General features: G+C 45.0%; 1 non-coding gene across 1 annotated transcript; it reads left to right on the plus strand.

Moving 5' to 3' along the window:
• TRNAL-AAG lies at window positions 1-82 on the plus strand. Its single transcript has one exon. It is a non-coding gene; the product is annotated as a tRNA-Leu (tRNA).

An 8,043-nucleotide genomic window follows, 5' to 3' on the forward strand; every position in this document is an offset into this window, starting at 1 on the left:
GGTAGCGTGGCCGAGCGGTCTAAGGCGCTGGATTAAGGCTCCAGTCTCTTCGGGGGCGTGGGTTCGAATCCCACCGCTGCCAAGCGTCCATTTTACTTCTGCAAATAAAGGCTCTGAACTGCATTTAAATGACCGCGAAAGCTATCCTCTTAAGATGAGGATTCTCTGGCCACCACTTCTATTTCCCTCCACGCGGGGGAGCAGCCATGTGTTCTGTGCTTTCTGCCTCCCAGGCTGGGGTCAGGGCGCTGCACGTGCCTGTGCTGTGTTTGACTCAATGCGCGCCTCCTCTTTCCCGTCTGGAGTCTCCTCCAGGCAAGAATACTGGAGTGGGTTGCCTTGCCTTTCTCCAGGGGGTCTTCCCAATCCAGGGATCAAACCTGCACCTCTTACAGTCTCGTGCACTGGCAGGCAGGTTCTTTACCATGAGTGCCACCTGAGCAGTCAGGGTGAGCTATGCAGAAACAGGGGGCTAGAGCCCAGGCAACAGTCCCCCAGATGGGGAGCAGAACTCTGATTCAGGAGTGAGATGGAATAGCCTGTGAAACAGCTTAGGGAATTGGCATTCTGGTCACAAATATATTTCCCTAAATCAGGAAACACTATTGCAAAAAAAAAAAAAAAACCAACATGAAGCCACCCTATTCTGGAAGGTTTGATTGGCTACCTTCAGCAACTGCAAAGCTGTTTCCTAGATAAGCTGTTACTGGCAGGATTCATGCCAGTAGGAATACAGGAAGGCATTCATTCAATACCTTCACAAGCCTCTGGGCCCTCTTCCAACTGCCCACCCACTACCTCACCTGTCTCCATCCAGGTGAGGTAGACTGGAGCTTGCCTATGTCCAAAAACAAGCTGCTGTTGATTTGGGCAGGACATGTTCTGAATCAGAGGCTATTAACCTCTCAGCCTTGCAGGTACAGCCCCAGGCTATGCACACATGCAGTGTGAGGGACTGCACTCCCTTGGGGGCAAACCAGGTTTTTTTTTTTGGTAATTTTCTTGTCTTCCTGAAATGACAGACACCAAGTGGTAGACCAGGGGAGGTCAGGTTGAGGGGAGATTGCCCTAACTATATCTAATAGCTACTTGGTAAGCCTTTCTGTTGCCTACTTCTGAGAAAGCTTTGAGCATAATGTACATGACTCCTCATGTGTGTCCCAGGCCGAGCCCTGAACAGTTTCCTTTGAGTCCACATTGAGGAAGGAGCATTAACCCATCCTTCCCCTACAGCACCTCCAAGCACATTCACACCCCACATTCACACTACCACTCCCATCTCTGCTGTCCTCGTGGGGGTCAATTCCAGTTTCCCTGAAAATCAGATAAGATTCCTTCAAATGATGATTTCCTGATCCCAGTCATTATTAAGGCCTTAAAGAACCCAGATGCAATTTTTTTTTAAGTGAAAGTGAAGTCACTCAGTCATGTCCGACTCTTTCCAACCCCATGGACTGTAGCCTACCAGGCTCCTCCGTCCATGGGATTTTCCAGGCAAGAGTACTGCAGTGGGTTGCCATTTCCTTCTCCAAATTAAAAATAAATAAATAAATAAACAAAACCAAAAAGAAAGCCCACCACCAACAAAAAGAAAAAGAAAAACACCCTCCCTCCTCAGAGGCCTCCAGCTAGAGTGAAATGAGCAGTGGCCTGGGAGTCATGGAAGCTAGGTTCCTCTCTTTACACTGGCTTTGCCACTAAATAGTTCTGTGACCCTGAGCTTAATTCCACGGGCCTCACTGACCTCCTCTGAAGTGGCTGGGAACTGGCAGAGTTGGCGGAATGCATGAGATGAAAACAACGAACAATTTTAGAGTTGATAAAACACATTCATCCATAAACTTCCCTGATGTGGGGCTCTGGGTTTGCTCCTTAGAAAGCTGACACAGGGGTTCTCCATGGCTTTGTTGTCAACCCTACTATGCGGAGTAATCTTTGGAAAACACAAATTTAGTTCTGTGCCTGTGCTCTCCACCGCCCCCGCCCGCCCCCATACCTAAACTGTATCAGTGGCTTTTCATAAGTCTTAAAATAATGACCACAGTCCTTACCTCTGCCTACCAGGCCTCGCAAAGGAGCCTCACGCCAAACCACTCTCCCTGTCTCCCTAACCCTCCTAAAACTCCTCTTTTCAGATCCCTGAACTCATCAGGGTTCCTGTCAACTCAAGATTTTACGTCTAGTTCCTGCTAATGTGCCTTATCCCCTTCACCCCTCCCCTTCTACCCGCTTAAACCCTGTGTGCCCCTCCTTTCCATGGGCCAGCCTTCCCAGAAGCCCCAGCCTAAATGAACAGTCTCTGTTCTGCTTGCATCACACTCTGTAGTTTTCCTTCATGGCCCTTATCACTAGTATATTAAATTAACTGTGTTCCTCAGTTTTTGAAAAGTTATTTGATTGTCTCATGAGGGTAGAAACTGCATCTGTCTGGTTCCCTGAAGTAACCTCTGTTCCAAGCACAGAGCCTGGAATACTGCAAACGTTCAGCAAGTGTTTGCTCAATAAATACTCTTTAAATACTGATTGAATGGAAAAATCTAAGAGTGAATGTCCTAAAAGAACTAGATTTCACCATTAAAAATAGTATCAAAAGCCTATCGTTGGTAAAATTTAACAATCCTCTTTGATGCTTTTTGGTGGAAGCCTGTAGCCCTATATGGACATAAGATAAGAAAGATCAATAAAAGAAAAGAAAAATGTTGATTCACCTCTACCTGAAGATTTTAAATCTTTGATTGTCAGTCTGAACCTTCACTTTTAGTTAAAGAAACAACTCAAGAGTTTTGCTAATGGGTGCTAGCTCTATTTTCTGCTTTCTCTGTATATCCATGGGATGCCATGTACTTTAATAAGTAGTTCAGCTTAATCCCACCAACACCATGTCCCTAGACAGTAATATAGCTTTTCCCCCTGTAAGATCCACCTCCATATAATGCACACGGAAGATTCAGCAAAAAGTAACGAGGTCCTTGAAAATTAGGTTTTAATCTGAAAGCTACTGTTGTTTAGTCACTGAGTCGTGTCCGACTCTTCGCGACTGTGGGCTGCAGTGCTCCAGGCTTCCCTGCCCTTCGCTCTCTCCCAGAGTTTGCTCAAGCTCATGTCCATTGAGTCGGTGATGTCATCCAAACTTCTCATCCTCTGTTGCCCCCTTCTCCTCCTGCCCTCAATTTTTCCAGCATCAGGGTCTCTTCCAATGAGTCGGCTCTTCGCATCAGGTGGCCAAACTGTTGGCGCTTCAGCTTCAGCGTCAGTCCTTCCAGTGAATATTCAGGGTTGATTTCTTTTAGGATTGATTGGTTTGTGTGGATCACAAGAAACTGTGGAAAATTCTTAAAGAAATGGGAATAGCAGACCATCTTACCTGCCACCGGAGAAACCTGTGTACAGGTCAAGAAGCAACAGTTAGAACTGGACATGGAACAGTGGACTGGCTGAAAATTTGGAAAGAAGTACGACAAGACTGTATACTGTCACCCTGTTTATTTAACTTATATGCAGAGTACATCATGCGAAATGCCAGGCTGGATGAATCATAAGCTGAGATCAGGATTGCAGGGAGAAATATCAACCTCAGATATGCAGATAATACCAATCTAATGGCAGAAAACAGAGAAACTAAAACGTCTCTTGATAAAGGTGAAAGAGGAGAGCGAAAAAGCTAGCTTAAAACTCAACATTCAAAAAACTAAGATCATGGCGTCAGGTCCCATCACTTCATGGGACATAGATGTGGAAAAAGTAGAAGCAGTGACAGATTTTCTTTTCTTGGGCTCCAAAATCACTGCAGACGGTGACTACAGCCATGACGTTAAAAGACACTTGCTCCTTGGAAGGAAAACTGTGACAAAACTAGACAGCATATTAAAAAGCAGAGATATCACTTCACCGACAAATGTCGGTATAGTCAAAGCTATTTTTTTTCCAGGAGTCATGTACGGATGTGAGAGCTGGACCGCAAAGAAGCCCGAGCACCTGAAGAAAAGATATTTTCGAATTGCTGCTTTCAAACTGCGGAGAAGGCAATGGCACCCCAGTCCAGTACTCTTGCCTGGAAAATCCCATGGACGGAGGAGCCTGTAGGCTGCAGTCCATGGGGTCGCTAAGAGTCGGACAGGACTGAGCGACTTCGCTTTCACTTTCAGGATTTTAGACTGCCAGGGGATTAAATCAATCATCTCCAAGACCCTAATGGAAAAACTCATGGTAATATTTTGTTTGTCCACAAGGGGGCAGATTTTAACTGGTGGTCATAGCCCCTGAGAATAGAGTCACTTTGACTATTAATACCTGTCTTGTGACCATCAACAGGTTTTCACTTCTTGTTTTATATACTCCTCCCAGCATTCTCCCTACGTGTGAGCACTGTTTCTTTGACTCACAGTCATAGATCGCTTATCACGAAACCTGGTCAAGTGAAGGTGATAAAGTCTTATTGGATTATACAGCTCCTTTTCTTTCTTTCTCCTCTTCCTCTGCAGTCTCCCTTTTATGGACTTTTGTTCCTCATCTTATTAAGTCCATTATTTTACAGGCTCTAACAGAATAGGCCTGCTAAATGCAACCCTACAGTGTGACCTCAAAACACCACATGGTTCAGAATTTGCCCAAGCAACTCTGTACTTCAGCAGCTCTGCCTGGGGAGAGCTTGCTACAGAAGTCAGTGGCACTGAGGCACAATTTACAACTGCGAGAGCCCACCTTGTGCCTTCCTTTATGTCCAGTTGGGAGAACCTTTCAATGCTTCTGTAAAGCATTTGCAGGTCCATACTGTGACCGAGGAGAGCTGCCAAAGAATATATTGCACACATGGCCCCGCTCTCAGGTTTTCTTAGAAGATGGCACACCCATAGGATACCTGACCCTGCAAGAGCCCTCTGTTCAAACTCCAATACCTCCATGCTCCTTATTCCCTTCAGCATCCAGAATCAGGGATTCCTTTTTCTTTTTTAAATTATTTTTAAATGTGGACCATTTTTAAAGTTTTTATTGAATTTGTTATATTATCGCTTCTGTTTTATGTTTTGGGTTCTTTTTTTTTGGCCCCGAGGCATGTGGGATCTTTGCTACCTGACCACGGATTGGACCACCATCCCTTGCATTGGGGCAGCAAGGTCTTAACCAGGGACTGCCAGGGAAATCCCCAGGGATTCCTTTTTGATTTAAAATAATTAACACAGGGAATTCCCTGGTGATCTGGCAGTTAGGACCTTGCTCTGTGGTTAAAAATAAATAAAACAATCCACACAGTTTATTAAACAAATATTTCTTGAGTATCTATTAGGTGCTAAGAACTGTTCCAGCCTCTGAAATAGACTTTGGCAGTGAAAACAACAATTACAATGCCCTGTCCTCACGGAGCTTCCGTTCTAGTGGCTGAGGAGGGAGAATTAAACAACAGCAGGAGCGCCAGCAAAAGTTAGGTGCTGGTCCATGCAAAGAATGTAATTAAAGTAGAGACAGAGGAGCAGAGAGCAAAGGGGGTGGGTGCTATTTCATACAGAGCTCACTCTGATAACATCTGAGCAGGGATCTTAAAAGCAGGATTGGCTCAATAAGATTGTCTCAGATATGATTCAAAGCAGAGAGAAGAGCATGTGCAAAGGCACTGAGGTGGGCATTTCTGAGAACGACCATAGGCTAATGTAGTTGGAACACAGCTGACAATGGGAGAGACATAAGAGATGAGGTCAAAAAAGTGAGAGGAGTCTAAGAAATGGCAGAGTCATGCAGAGATTTTTGAAGTCATGGCAAGAAGTTTGATAAAATGTGAAATGAAACAGAGATGTATCAAAGGATTTTAAGCAGAGCAATGATTTGCTCTCTCCTAGGGTTTAATCCCCTCCATGGATCACAGCCATCTCATGGTGAAGGGGCTTGCATAACTTGCTAAAGCTAGGAACCATGCCGTGCAGGACCACCCAAGATGGACGGGTCATAGTGAAGAGTTTCAACAAATCATGGTCCACTGGGGGAGGAAATGGCAACCCACTCCAGTATGCTTGCCTGGAGATCTACATGAACAGTTTGAAAAGGCAAAAAGATATGACAGCAGAAGATGAGCCCCCCAGGTTGGAAGGTGTCCAATATGCTACTGGGATGAAATGGTTAAATAGCATCACCAACTCAATGGATATGAATTGGAGCAAACTCCAGGGGATAGTGGAGGACAGAGGAGCCTGGCTTGCTGCAGTCCAGGGGGTCACAAAGAGTCAGACATAACATAGCAACTGAACAACAACAAAGGTTTTAATAAGATCGTTCTCTCTGTTAACAAAAGTTTGTGTGCCTGACTCACCATGAGGTGAAACAAACTGAAATGTTGGAGTTTGGAGCAAGTAAAAAGTTTATTGGAGGGCCATGGAAGGAGACAAGGTGGCTCATACTCTAAATTGTCTAAGCTCCCGAAGGGTTTCAGGAAAGCATTTTTGTTTTTGTCCGCATAGTGCAGTATATGGGATCTTAGTTCCCTGACCAGGGACTGAACCGTGTCCCCTGAGTGGAAGCATGCAATGTTAACTACTGGACCATGAGGGAAGTTCCTAAACAAAGCATTTTAAAAAGCCAGGTGAGGGAAAGGGTCACAGGGTATGCGATCAGCTCATGCACACTTCTCTGACTGGCTGATGGTGAGGGAACAGGCACTGTCACAGGGGTTAACAGTATCAGTCCTTAGGCTCTGGAGGCTGGGGACTATGTGCTCATGGTCATCAAGTAGTTAACATCTTCCATTTGGTGGGGGGTTTTAATATCTCTAAAACAACTCTGAAAATACTATGCATCAAATACTGTTATCTAGGTACTTCAGCGGAGAAGGCAATGGCACCCTACTCCAGTACTCTTGCCTGGAAAATCCCATGGGCAGAGGAGCCTGGTGGGCTGTAGTCCATGGGGTTGAGAAGAGTCGGATGTGACTGAGCGACTGAACTGAACTGATTGAACTGAAAAATTACTTGTGGTTTCTAGGCCTTGTTCATCAGGTGGGTCAGAGTGCATCTGACTGAAATAAGGGGGTGTGAACACTGCCTATCCAGCAGGTAGGGAGCAAGTAGGGTGAAGGTCACGAACTGAGAGTCTAGCCCTTGTGTAGAGGATGAGAGTTACCACTCCTCCCACCCCATATCCCAGAGAAAAGATTGTACTCAGAACTAAACTTAAGGAGTGAAGAGGAAGTACCAGCTGGAAGAGGGTGATTCTGAGGCAGGTGGAATGGGATGCAGGATGTCTAGTTGCTGGGATGCTGGGCGTGGTCTCCAGCTGCGGCCTGTAGAGCAACTAGGTAGCATCTGTAACTCCCAGGCCAACCTGAATTACATTTGAAGATCTGTTATGAAATGACCATCCTCAAAGACTTTGGTTTAATGGGTTTGGGGTTGGACCCCCAGGGAATGGTTAAACAGATTTACAGGTTGAGGCTAATTTGCAGGCATGTATGAGCACCCCTGTTAAGAAGTTCTTTCCCAGGGTGCTACTCTACAAGAAACTCCCGCACCCCTACTAACACACCCAAGGGCCCTGGAATGTTAGGTTTGAATGAGGGAGGGAGTCCAGGCTTTCTGTGACAAGACATGTGGTCACACTTGTTGACTTGTGGAGGTCCCAGTAACCCAGTGTGGGCCACAGGCTTACTGCAGAGGAAAATTTCCACCTCCCTAAGTTCTGAAGGAACACTTCCTGATTAATAACAAGAAACTACAAAAGAGAAATAATACTTGACTTTAGAAATAATGATTTTGTAGAAGAAATTTTATATGAAATATGCTTAATAACATCTGGCATTTATCCTCGTGATTTAAGAATACAACAAGGAGTATTTGTCTAAAGATATGTTTAAATCTGTAATAGTGGAGTATAAAATGGTGCTCCTTACTGTACTATTAGCTACATAGGGTGCTTATTTAACGTGATGGTGTTTAACATCAACAAATCAGAGGTTTTATGGGAGGCAGGCAAGGGAAAGACAGCTGACTAAGAAACATCAACAAGTCACAGGCTTTATGGAAGGCAAGGGAAAGACAGCTGACTAGAAAAGGAAAAGAAATA

This window comes from Capra hircus, chromosome 10, assembly GCF_001704415.2.
Source record: "Capra hircus breed San Clemente chromosome 10, ASM170441v1, whole genome shotgun sequence".
In the NCBI taxonomy this organism is placed as follows: domain Eukaryota; kingdom Metazoa; phylum Chordata; class Mammalia; order Artiodactyla; family Bovidae; genus Capra; species Capra hircus.